At 48.3% G+C, this 13,983-nt stretch overlaps 1 protein-coding gene across 2 annotated transcripts in view; it reads left to right on the forward strand.

Annotated features, from left to right (window-relative positions):
* The window catches only part of Nav2 (neuron navigator 2), a 658,579-nt gene that overhangs the window by 49,881 nt on the left and 594,715 nt on the right, over positions 1-13,983 (forward strand). The gene's annotated exons all lie outside the window — the stretch shown is intronic.

The raw sequence follows: 13,983 nt of genomic DNA on the forward strand, positions 1-13,983 counted from the left end.
ATTCCGAGTCTCCTGTTTCCCATCTGCAAACTGGGAGGCCTGGATGGCACGCACCACACTAAGCACGGGCCCAGGCGCTCTGCTTCTGTCCAGGACGCAAGGAGCACGGAGAGGAAGACAGAGCGAAAGGGCAACAGCCCCACACCTTCGATGGAGCAGGAGTTGATAACAGCCAAAGGAGGGGTTGCCAATCCTGACTCTGCTTGACCTCTGCTGCCTGGAGCCGAGTAAGGGGTGTTCCAGGAATTCTGTGATGCTAGGCGGCTGCTGATGGCCTGGGTGATGTCATGTTTGACCTCCCCAACAGTCTAGCTCTGTGCCTTTGGTTCTCAAACTTCCTAGTGCTGCAGCCCTTTAATAAAAGTCCTCATGTTGTGGTGACCCCAAGCATAACACTATTTTCATTGCTACTCCATAACTGCAATTTGCTACTGTTATGAATCATAATGTAAATATCTGTGTTTTCTGATGGTCTTAGGTAACCCCTGTAAAAGGGTCAATCATCCCCGAAGGAGTCGTGACTCCTTTGAAATCTCTGCCTTAGTCCTAACTAGCTTTCACAGCACTGAGCTTTTTCCACCATGAGAACTGGTATGCCTGTCTGTTGGTGTTTACAGCGTCTTGTGATTACACACAGCCACCACTCTGGGCTCCACCCAGCCCCTCTGCATTCTTACTCCTGAATTTCTGATCCCTATTGCTCTCTTCTGCCCTGCCTGCCCCTCCTGCTTACCTAAATCCACTTTCCCTGCCTTGCTGAGCTCTGGATAGACCCACACTTTGAGATGACCAGGGGCTCTGCCCCTCTCTTGAGAGGCAGCCTCTACTCCCAGAGGATGTCAGCTGCCTGTCCCTCTGAGACAGGCTCCTAGTGGGTGGGTGCCTTTGCAGGCAGCTTCAGTCCCTGGCAAACCTCCCTTCTGACCTCTAGGTCATCACTGCTTAAGTTGCAGCCGTGTGCCGGCTTCAGAGCATACTGATTTTCCCAGGGCTTTAATAACCCCGAGTTTCGGCCTGCCCATTGGTCCTCTATCCTGCATCAGTCTCATAAAATGGACAGTTTGGGTTAAAAGATCTTATTACTGCAAAAAGAGATGTTGAATCACACGTTCAAGGTCGCTGGTGAAATGTGATCTCTTTGACTCATTGGCTCTGTTCCAGGGCATGGAGAAGTGGATATTAGAAAGATAAATTAGAAGTCAAAACACAATTCTGTTTCCCCTGTGTTTTGGGCTGAGTGTCTGTGATGAATTTTGTAAGGAAAAGAAAATATCAGAACTCCCTCCCCTATGATGTATGCCTGCCACCTTCAGAAGTGAGGTTCAGATAGCAGCCCTTCATTTCAGTTCTGACATCCCCAGAATGATAATCTCCATAACACCTACAGGGGTGCCTTCCCTCATAATAGAAGGTTCCCAGGGGCTCAGCAAATCCTCAAGCATTGGCTCTCTCTGTGCAGACGAAGTGCAAATGGCCAGGGGACAAAGAGGAACAAGGCAAGACTCTTAATATTCTGAGCCCCCAGACCCAATTATGAAGGAAGCAGGCAGAAAGATATAGCTCGTTCGTTCCCTCAGTGTGCTGCTGAGATGTTGGGACCCAGTCAAATATTTTATGTACATATTTCAGAATCTAAACAGAAGGCGTTATGATCAGGGATCATACCATGTATGATGAAGAAACTGAGGCTTAGAACTGTCAAAATTCCTAGAACCCCTGTGTGTGTGTGTGTGTGTGTGTGTGTGTGTGTGTGTGTGTGTGTGTGTGTGTTAATTTTGCCACTGAACCTAGAACATGGTCTGCTGTCCCACTGCATTCTGCCTCTGTACCTGGGGTGCCCAGGCACTGCCGTCAAGAGGCAGAGCAAAGTCCAGAATGGGGGGTCCACAGTGGTTTCCTGGACTCCTCTCTGCTGGGGGCACCCAGATTCCACTGGCAGGCCATGGGGAGAGGAAGTCAGGAAGGAAGATTCATGGTCTACGTTTTCCCTGGTTAGGAGCAAGTGCCAGAGGGGCTGGCAGACTGAAAGCTTTCTTTGAGAGTCTTAGGAGTCTTGAAGATGCCTAAGGCCCTTCCCCTTGGTGATCATGAATGAAACAGTTCTATTGACAGTGGATATGGGCACATACACTTTATTTGGGGTAAACCAGGGATTATATACCTCTTGGAGGAAGGAATGCCAAGAAAGGGAAGGTCATTGGCTGAGGGCTCAAGGTTATCTAGATACCTCATTAGCACGGAGAAGGACTCCAGGGCCTATGCTATATAACTGGCCTTCTCAGTGGGTGTTGTGGTTACCTGTTCCAGAGCAGGTACAGAGACGGGTAAGGAATGACTCCACTCCTGCTGTTCTCAAATCTCTGAGATTCCCAAGGTTTGAGCTATTCAACCTTACCAATTCTTGTGCCTATCTTGTAGCACGGTCCCACGTGCCCTATAGTCTGCCTGACTCCATGGTCTTTAATGCCCTTTAACGCTTTATGGTGCACCTAGACAAGGTTCAGGCCCAGGATTCAGGAGATGATCCTACGAATGGTTCTTCACAGACTGACAGATCCAAATCAATGATAAAACTGGAGATGCCTCAGGGGACATGCCATACCCCACGGACCAGCTCCAGGGAAGGCATCGGGTCCTTAACACTCACCACTCACAGAAGCCACAGCCAATGGGGCATTTCCTAAGCTCCTGCCTCTGGATGTGAGAGTTCTATCTGCAAACATACAGCATGTTGACACTTGGGCAAGCTGGTTACATGCCTGTTTACTTGAAGAAAGGTGTGGGTTCTGCACAGTTAAGTCCAATAGCAATAGTGAAGGCAGGCAGTGTCAGAACTCTGGAGACTAGCATGTAGAGCATCCCGAAGACCACCTGTCCCTGTTTCCCCACATTAGCCTCGCTCCCTCTTCCCCTGTTACTTTTCCTACTCACTTCCCTATTAAACACAGAGCCACTGCCCCCCCCCTGAAGAAGGGGCCACACGCTGCCTTGCTTGAGGTCTTGTAGTATATGTAGTTGGGCTTTCATTCAGGGAAATGGCAGAACCACATGTAGAAGGGTTACTTCTTTCTCATTGGCCAGCAAGCATAAGCCTCAGATCTCTAGGATTTCCCCTCTGAACTCTAAGTACTCCTGTGGTAAATCCCCCATCGCAGCCCTGTATGTCTTCATGGACAGAACTCAAAAGAGAACTTCCTGATAAAGTTGGGGTTGCCTTGGGGCATACACTTTCTACCTAGAGATCACCACTTCCAGAGAAGGTATGGAGCCCCTCCCACTATTACTGAGAGAAGACAGGATTGACAGACTGTGTGGGGGTCAGGACATCTTAGTCTGGGAAGTATCTTTGGTGCGTGGCCTGGGTCTCTCAGCATTTCTCCTGCTGTCATCAATTCAAACACTCACTCAGTGGGAAACAAATCTCCCTTTGTCTCTTGTGCACCAGACAGGGTTCCAGGTGTTGGAGATGCACTCTAGACAAAACAGAGAGTAAGTCCTGCCCTGATGGAGCAGGTGCTCTAAGAAAGGGGGGAAAAAGCAATCATCAAAATAAGACAAGAATATGGAAAACATATAGCGTGACAGATGGTTATCCTTAGTGTGGATACAATAAAATCTGACGCTGAGAACCGACACAGCAGTGGGTGATGGCACATTCCACAGGCCAGATGAGAGGGACTGGCCCATAGGTCAGGTAGATCTCAACAGAGTCCTGAGGTGGGAGAAAGACATGAGGTTCTGGGGCAAAGGGAACAGCAAACGCAATGGTTTTGCGGGGAGACCATGTTCATTGTTTTTCAATACTAACAAGAAGCCCATAATCTGGAGCAGAGCTGAGACAGAAAAGAGAATGATAGCAGGGGACATGGGGACAGCCTTGACAGACAATCCAGATGACAAGAAGTGGTGGTGGAGGAAGGTAGGCTCTGACTTGCACTTGGGAGGAATGCACTTGGGGGCTATGGTTCAGGGAGTAGGGGACAGAAGCAAGCAAACAGGTCCCTGCCACAGATGAGGATGACTGGAATTGTGATTGTAGCCATGATGGTATAGAGAAGGACTTTGGCTCTCGAACTGTGTTGAGCACACAAAATAGGATGCATGGTGTTTGCTGACACCTTCCTCCTGGGTTATGCAAATTCTGAAGAGTCTTGAGGTTCTGACCTGAGCAAGCTTGAAGAGTGACATTGATAATATATTTTGGCAGTGATGTGGCAATGGGGGATTGGGGTGGTTCGACGGTGAGGTCAGGATGGGGAGAAGGGAAAGCCTAACTTCCACCTGGAGACAGTGAACAGGCAGGTGGATGCCTGAGGCTGAGGGCCAAGATGGCAGGAGAATGTAGGACATGAGTGAAGGATATAGATGAAATGGCCAGGAAGGCACGTGGAGATATAAGATGTAAGACAGACTTGACTTGTTTGCTGTTTCTTCCCTTCCATCCATTTCAGGCTTCCCACTTCAGACATACCTTACAAACATGGATCTTCCCTAGGGCTCACCTAAAATTACATCCCAGAATATTCAGAGATGCAGAATGCTGGCCCCAGTAAAAGTCCTGAGTGAGTTTGGGGCCCCCCAGAAGGCCAAAGAGAGTCAGAACTAGAATTCAGGTGGTAAGCAGCCCCCTCAGGGCAGTCTTAATAGTTAAGATAAGAGAGTTTGCTCATGAACGGGAGGAAAGGCTGAGCATGTCTACATGATGAACAGCAAAGCAAGAACATATGGGCATCTCTCAGCTTTGAATCTGAGCTAAGGTCTGCTCTCAGCAGAGACATATGTGAAGTCTGCCGATGTTTGGGGAACAGTTAAGGAAGCAGCTCCTTGGTGGCTGTTGGCTGCTAGTAACAGAACTGATTTGGCTTCAGTTGACAATATTAGCATGAAGAAGTCATAACTTGGTGTTACCCTAGGATGCAGCCTGGGGTTCTGGAAAGAGTAAGAGACTTGGTCTGGGTTCAAGTTCTATATTGGATCGCAGTTATTTGTCTGACCATATGCCACCCTGGGCCTCAGTTACTCATCTCTCAGATAGGTCAAAGTTCCCTGTGTTTGTAGAGACCAAGTATGGATTTCATACACACCCAGCACCATGCTTAGTGAAGGTCCTCTACTGTCCTGCACTCTCCTCTGTGAGGAAAAATGGGTCCTCTTAAAAAGCTCAACAGAGACCAACTCTCTGAAGTATTCTTCTCCAACAAGGAGACCCAGGCTGCATAAACAAGAGAGAGTGAGAGAGAGAAACACTAAGTCTTTGCAAAGCCTAGAAGACTTATAAAGGCTATTCTTGGTGTTAATTTGACTACATCTGGAATTAACTAAAACTAGAGCTAATAGGTACATCTGTGATGGATTCTCAATTAAACTATTTGAAATAGGAAGAACTACCTTTCATATGGATTTTGAGGTGGGAAGATCCACTTTCAATTTAGGTCACACCTTCTGCTGGACGCTTATAGTACATGGGAGAAAGAAGCTCTTTGCTCTTGGCCTGCTTGCTCTCACTCTTGCTGAAAGTCCATCCTAACCCTACTTCTTTGGGATTCCAGCATATACTGAAGTTCAGCTGAGACATCCAGCCTCATGGATTGAACAACTACTGGTTTCTTGGACTTCCTGTTGTTAGACATTGTTGGACCAGCAGAACTACAGCCTGTATACCACTCTAATGCATCGTGTGTGTGTGTGTGTGTGTGTGTGTGTGTGTGTGTGTGTGTGTGTGTCTCCTTGACAGCTCTGATGGAGAAAGCTACCTAAGAGGCCTTCAAGAACACCCTATCTACCATTCCAATCTTGGCTCCTATGAATCTGATTTTAAGTGCCTCACGGAGTGGAACCAGGAAGCATTTGCTTCCGTGGCCAGCTTAATTTGCACACATACTGTCCAGGGCTCCTCCACACCATCTCCTATTGCAGCATTTCCTCCTTTGGAGATCTGACGAGCACTGTGCCTACAGGTTAACAATGCAGCACAATGTTTGCGAAGAGAGTTGATCTTGTGTGTCCTTACCAGCACTAGAAAAAAATATAAGTTGAAGGCTACTAACATAGTCCCTCTTAGAGGAAAGCAACTCATACATGTGAGGATTTTATTCAGTAAGGAGGTTGGAGAATGTGAGGGACCATTCACGTGATTCTGAGGGCATTATGAGGAAGAGGTAGCTCAATTATCTTCATCTGTGCAGTGGATGCCTGTTCCTCTGTCCTGTTCCAAATGGAGCCTTTGGGGGTGGAGTTTGCTAACAAACAAGGTTCTGTCTATCTGGAGAGTAAGCCTGGTCTCCTCGAATCCTCCCAGTCTCTCTGACTGGCCAGCTAGGTGCTGTCAGTCCAGATCAGGGGATATTGTTGAACTGAAGCCAAGGTGAGTCCCACCATCACCCTGACTTATGGTGTGGCTGTAGATCAGTGGCCTAGATGCATTTTTTTTTCAAATACAGAGTAGAGATTCCAATTTCTACTCAACCCAATCTGGAAGGACGATGTGGTCACCAGATCCCATAGTGCCCCCCTGGGATCATTGGAGCCAGGAAAAGGCACTCATCCCTCAGGACCCTTTACAGATGGTTCTTTTCCAGCCTGTGGCGTGAACAGGCCTCTAGGATGATGGAGGTTGCCCATTCTCCGTTTTGCAGATGAGAGACGTTGCTAATGTAATTATGATGATCACCTGGATGTAAATGGGTCTGGCCTGGCCTTTGGGTGGGCTAGTTGAACCAGTGAGAGCCTGATGAACTCAGTTCTTCACAGGAGGGTGGTGTAATCTCACTATCTAGCAGGTAATCATGGCGATAGGCAGGGCTGTGTCAGGGCCAGGTCTTCTCATTAGAGTCCCTTCTGCCCTCCCTATTAGAAGGTGAAGGTCATGGAAATTCTGTCCTAGATTATTCTGCTGCCAAAATATCTCTTACCGCAGTGCAGCCTGCCTCCAGCCACGAGAAATCAAAATAGAGCCTAATGGGTCAAGAAAACAATCAATGTTATCAGTGCTGCTGATGGGGTTTGCAGGCTGCAGCCCATGAAATATTCATTCTTCCTGTCCGTCTTTAAGGATACATTGTATATGTTAATGTACCATTGAAAGATACATATAATGTTAAGTAGCTTAAGACCCACGCCTTGAAGAGGCAAATTTATTTTTCCTTGGGATAGCAACGTAAAACATAAGGACAAAAACCCAGCCCTGCTGATGACATAAGTCAATGGTCACGGAATCCTCCTGTCTGCTTGTAAAAGCGAGTTTTCCCATTCATGTTTCAATAGGCAAATAAATAACTTATGTACAGCGCCCCCCCCCGCCTAATAAAATGTTTTACTGTCAGGTTTACTGAGCACATTTATGAAATCACACTGTGAGGCTCAGCTTTATTTGACCTTAATGACTCAAGGGCCAGGGAGAGCTGCCTGAATCTTCAACGTTCACGAGCAGGCGGTGGAGGGAGGAGAGCTCACAAATCAAAGGGAAAATCCGGAAGCCACAGCAAAAAACCATTTAAGATCAGCTCAGAACGTGCCCCTCTATTCAGGGAGCACCATTCATTGATTTGTATTCCGAGCGCAAGCACGATGTGCCCTATAGAGGAGCCTACACAATTTGTTTCTTTGTGTCTTCTATGGGACGCTAACTTTAAGAAGGAATAATTTACTGTACTCTGTGGAGGCCACAGGCCTCTTGGAAAAATGTAATCTGAACTGTGGTGTTACACTGAGGAAATGTGACCTGGTCATTCATGGACAGAATTCTTCCTGGGATGTCAGAGGGGTTCCAATCTATCAGATTCAGTCATCTTCAGATTCAGAAGTTCAAGTGTTGGCGCTCTCAAGGTCACCACGCTCCTGAAACATCATCCCAAGGCTAGCTCTCTATGGTAGAAAGATATTGCTAGGGGACACAGCCGATGTGTTGTTAAGGTACACAGCAGTGTCTTCAGAATAGGGCACTGGGTCAAATCTGCATTTGTTATATACCGTGGTGGATGCTGACCCAGCTATCGACGTTTCTAGGCTAAAACTTTCTTGTATATAAAATGAGGGCAACATCAGCCCCTCCTTCATGGGTCTGGCTTCTGCGATGAGTGGGCTGATCCAAGAAGAGCTGGGTGCTTTGAAACACAACAAGCATGTTGAGTCCCTTCATTGGATGTAGAGACTAAGGTCTCTGCTACACCTCGTATATTCCATTCGCTGCCTCTTTCTGCCCCTCATTAGTTTCACAATATGATGTATAGAACTTGAAACCACCTCCACTGCTTACTGTTCTATTTTTTGGTCCACTTGAGAATAAACAGCGGCTGCTTTATTCCCTTCACCCAAGGTGGGTCCCAGCACACCCAGACACTTGCTACATAGTCATCCTTGCTAGATAAATGAGTGAGTAGCTTATAGTGGGGTTTATTCATGTAGACCCATGAGCTGGAACTGTCTCTCTGCCACTGTCATCAGACCCTGATGCCAGCTCCATCCTTGGGCCCAGGGCCCAGCACAGCCGTGGTCCTCGAGTCCTTATTAAATGAGTGTATGAGAGTTTATATGGAGGAAGAATTAGAGAGAGCAATAGAGAACACACACAAAGAAGACAGAGTCCAAGGAAGCAGGATGGTAAGGCCTAACGCACGTCTTTCATTCATTCCTCACTGATGTGCTGGGGTGGTGGGACTCCAGACTGTAGAGTGGTACGGGCCCCACTCAGCCACTCACCTAGTACAGACCTGTGACAACTTTTCTCACTTCTCTGTGTATATCCAACATCTGCAATATAGAGTCATATCAGCACCTTATAGGGCATTCAAGTGACTTATCTGCAGGAGTGGCAGGCAGATAAGAGCCGAGACTTGGACAGTAAGTGCTCGCTACCCATACCTACACGAGGACCCCAGTTCAGACTGCCAACACCCGAGAGAAATGCCAAGCACGGCAGTTCACATTTGTAATCCCATCACTGGAGGAGTAGAGACAAGAACTCCAGAGCCAGCCAGTTTAGCCAAATCTGTGAATTCTAGGATTCATAAGAGACCTTGTCTCAAAAAAATAGGGTAGAAAGGGGAATACACTAAGTCAACCTCTGGCCTCCACATGAGTACACACATGTGCCCGCACACATGCATGCACGACATCACCACAACAGCCATTTATTTGCCATTCAGCAAACACTTACTATACCTCTACTAAGCCAGGCCTTTGCAGACTGCTTAAAATCTGTGGGAAAGTCACCCACCCTCCCTTGCTGAGAGCACTGCTGCCTTGTGCAGTGGAAGCCGAGGCTCCAGAGTTATGGTCCATCTAAACCTACAATGGAAGTTGGAAGCCAGTCTCCACAGACATCACTGCTGCAGCTTGAACAGAGACATGTTTACAGCACAGGCTGCATTGCTAATCAGATTACTTTTTAAAAAATTAATGGCATCTGTCACTTGGGCAAATTTCAAAAGTGCCTGTCTCTGCTCGTAGAAAATACTAGCTCTTAATTTTTATGCTAAATCAAGTAATCATAACCCAAGAGTTTAGAGATTTTTGCACTTAAAACATTGCTCTGTGATTTATTTCCTTTCAATGGGTTTATGATTAAATTTTAAACTCATGCTCCTGCCCAGTAGACAGTCACAGAATGAAGGGGGAAATGCTCTCTTTCTTCCTTAAGTTGTAAGTTGAGTTCAGAAGTGCTGTTTATCTGGTCCTTCAGCACCCTAGGCAGAGCATCTGGGCTGTCCCCTCCTCTCGCTGCTCCACACACGTTGCAGGAAGCTTCTGCAGACTTATAAAGCAGAGAGAGTTCAGAGTATGAGCCAGGACAGAGGTCATACTGGGGAACTGTCTGTCATAAATACGTTGCCCTTTGTCCGCAGCATAGGAGTGATGTTCATTGTCCTGACAACCCAGGATCTTGGTACCCCTGAATACTTATGAAAGAAACAGATTTGTCCAAACATATTTGTCCTCTGAAGGCTGCTTGGTTTAGACCACCAGTCATCCCAGTCCACGCACACCAACCCCCCTAAAAAAAAACAACCCACAGATGTATGGGAGGAGCGTGCCAGCATATTGATGACTTTCCTCACAAATCCTGACATTGGACTGGCTCCCTCCCTGCTCCATTCCCACCTGGCTCCTTTCTGATGCTGCTCTTTTCCCTGAATTCCCTCTGCCGTCCTGGCGTGCTTTACATATGAAGGGATGCTGTGGAAGCTGTCCATCTGTCCGGCAATCCCTCCTTCCGCATGCCAACAGACCACACTGACTCCACGGACTCTCGTACCCACTGTGTGGAAAGACCACAAGGCAGGCCATCCATGGGAAGATAACTTCGGTGACAGCTTATTCTGCCACTTTCTGGCTGTGGCACTGGGGGACTTACAGACTCTTCCTGAGCCTCGGTTCCCTCTGCTCCTGAAAATGGCAGATTGTATTTTATATTTACAATGTCTGGGCAAAAGCGTAGTGCAGAGTAGGGGGTTCTGGGGAGCAGCATCTGTTCTCACACCCATGATAGTTTTAGGCTTCAAAGGGAGATAGTGGGCTACCAAGGAGATCCCCTAAGTGTGCCTAGGTGTTATGGAGGAACAATGCCACATGACTGTTATCACCTACTTGTAATCCAGAGAAAGGTCCAGGAGATAAGTCAGTCAAGGTCATGGGGTCAGAATGGGAGAAGCCTGGCCAGTTGAGGAGGAAAGTTATGCATGCAGAGAAAGAGAGAGGTGGAGTGTAATTTTACTAACTTCTGAGGTCAGCTAATCTGGTCTGACAGAAGTCTAGGTCCAGCCTGACTTTTTTGGGGGGGAAGGGGGCCGTTACTGAGCTTGAGGGAGCCATGCAGCCTTTGTCTTGTCATGGGATTTGAAGGAGCATGGCCACCACCAGCTAAGTAGGCTTATATTGGTCCCTCTCCTTGCTGGGCCAAAGTCTGTGAAACGAGCCTCCTATCCAGCAGCATATGGGAAGGTTCCAGGATATGATGGAGAAACCCCTGAAGAACAGTAAGATGGCACCATGTGGGGGAGTGCTTTGCAGAAAAGGGAAGGGAAGACAGCTGGTAGATAGCCCAGAGTCACGGGGCAGATGGAGCAGGAGCCACTCTGTTGTCTAGGCTACCCTGCCTCCCCACATGCTTCCTGGGACTTCCCAGGATTCCCCATTCATCAACGTACCTGTTGGCTCATGTTACCACACATCTCCTTCTTCCTGCCACCTATTGATCCTTTCCCACCAGTCAGCTTTTTGTCCTCTCAGAGTTTTACTGTTCCTACTGCCCAGCCGTGAAGGGGCAGCCTCCTTCTCCTCTACGCTCCCTCTAACCAGGCAGACTGCTTTACTCCTGCCCCAACAGCCATCCCCTTGGATGCTGCACACATCCCTGATGGACAAGGGCATTCCTTGGCATCACTTTCCCCAGTCGCTCCTTATACCCATTCGCTCTCCCATGCCCTGTCCTGTCCCAGTTGTCTAAGGCACACCACAAACTCCTACCCACATCTTCTCCCCTACTTGGGGTTAACTTCCAAATTCTCTTGGAGGGATTTTGTTTGGAGGGCTGTATGTTTCAGCTTCCATAGCTCAGTCTGTTTCCTAGTGCCAGATGGAGGCTCATTTTGATGAAGGCAGGGGAGGAGGTGGAGGTCCTCACCCTGATTGGCAGGGTGTGTGCCCCTGTGCATGTGTGTGTGTGTGCCCCTGTGCATGTGCGTGTGCATGCGTGTGTGCATGTGTGTGTGCGTGTGTGCATGTGTGTGTGTGCCCCTGTGCATGTGCATGTGCGTGCGTGTGTGCATGTGTGTGTTTCTTGTGAGCATTATTATTTTCTACAGTTACAAAATATAACTTCTGTTTATTCATTGGGTCCTAAGCAGCTGTGAGCATCTACTCCGTGCCCGGCACGGTGTGAGATGTTGGCAGTACCGCCAGGTGTTTTCCCGCCTCCTTGTATTGCAGAAGAGTTATAGTCTGGACAGGTAATGAAGCACTGCCAGTCTGGACAAACAGGGATATACCATGAGAAGCTGGGAGGCATTCCGGAAATCCACTGCAGAGCGGTTCAGGAAGATTTCCATCTCATCTGAGACACAAGTACAAGGCCTTCGATGAAGTGAGAAAAGTGGAGAGGGCAGCAGGTACAAGGAGAGGCTGGCACTAGCTAGGTATGGTGTAGGTTGGAAGACCGTTGGGGAGGAGTGAAGTGTCGTCAGATGGTTCCAAGACACAAAGGCATGGTGAGGGGTTTGACTTTCCTCTGTGGAAGTGGAGGCTTGCTTTTCAGAGATCCCAACACGGCACTGTGGTTGCGGAGTCAACTCACGGTTCAAAGTTCTGTCCACCTGCAGCCCCCAGCACATCTCCCAACTCACCAGTTCAGCTCACTGTCACCAGCCTCCCTCTGCGACCGGCGGGTTTTTTTTTGTATGTCCCATCGCTGTCCAATCAGCACAGTCTGGCTTAGCGAAGCTCCCGGTCTCCGGCTGGGACATGATAATGCATGCTGTCCTTTGTTTCATTGTTCAAATATGTGTCTGTGATGTGGCGGGGACTGATAAGTAAAGAAAATTGTGTAGGCTCACAGCAGACATCTCATGACCTCAGGAGTCCCCCAAGATGCACGCTCCCAGCAAATTGTCGGCAAGCCCATTTATCACCGCACTGACCTGGGACTCTGTGCACATTTCCCTATGAAAACAGCCCGGTGCCATCAGCTCCCATCTGCCCCAACGCCACCATAATGAAGCAAGCTTTAACTAACCCTGGTACCCACTGAGCAGCCCCACGCAAATGGCTTTCGAGAGCCAGACGTCTGCACTGGGGACTCAGCCTCTTCCTGATGGTGAGTTCAGGGGAAAGCCAGCACACCCTTGACGCATTGTTTATTTATTTTTTTTTATTTTGGCTTGGGTAATTGGATAGTATTAATTATTTATGTTTCATGTTGCAAGCAGGCAGGAAAAGGGCAGGAGGGAGGGACGAGGCTGAAAGGGGCAGGTGGACCAACCCAGACGATGGCAAGCAACCAAAATATTCTGAACCTCGGTCCAGTATGGGAAAGTGTGTGTCCTTGTTCGGAAGCCAATTGCTAGAATGTTTCGTGTGACTTTCTAGGAACCATTCTGTGTTCCCACAAGATAAAAATAACACCCTGCCCCTGCTTGGGAAGCCCTTTGGACACTGCAGTTCCTCCTGCCACCTGAAACTCAATGGCCCTCCATCCTTGCAACTTTAGCAAAGCATGCACCTTTCACACAGAACATATGGTACCTGCCTATGAATTCCAGAACCCTGAGAGATACCTAGCTTATCCCCATTTCACAGGAGGAGAAACTGAGACTTAAAGGCATCAATGCTTCATCCAAAGAAGAGAGAGGGCAGAGATGGGAATTGATCCTTGCTGAGGCTGACCGCACACGTTCGTCTCTGAGAATGCTAATACCCCAGACTAAAGACGAGCATCCCCAAGCTCCAGTGCCCCTGGGAGTTAAACTGTCTAGTGGGATCTAGTCAGGGATGTGGCTGGGAAGTTCCCTGATGGTCGCTATTTATGCATCGCGAAGCTAAAGGTTGCTTCTTTAATTACACAGAGAAAATAAGGGGTTCTTGGAGGATCGGTGGCAAAGTGACTCCAATTAAACCCTTAATGAGTACATTAAGCTGTGTAAATCACATGTCTTCTTTTCTCCCTCTGGGACACTGCTTCCCTTGGTGAGCAAATCCCTGGCCCAGCCTGTATCAGCTGGGCCTCTGGGAAGCTCAGGAGATGGGCTCATCCTGGCCCAACAGGAGAGAGAGAGAGAGAGAGAGAGAGAGAGAGAGAGAGAGAGAGAGAGAGAGAGAGAGAGAGAGAGGGAGAGGGAGAAAAGAAGGAGGAGAAAGAGGAGGAGGGGAGGGGAGGGAGGGAGGGAGGGAGGGAGAGAGAGAGAGAACGAGAGAGAGAGAGAGAGAGAGAGAGAGAGGGAGAAAAGAAGGAGGAGAAAGAGGAGGAGGGGAGGGGAGGGAGGGAGGGAGGGA

Source organism: Rattus norvegicus, chromosome 1 (genome assembly GCF_036323735.1).
Source record: "Rattus norvegicus strain BN/NHsdMcwi chromosome 1, GRCr8, whole genome shotgun sequence".
NCBI lineage: Eukaryota > Metazoa > Chordata > Mammalia > Rodentia > Muridae > Rattus > Rattus norvegicus.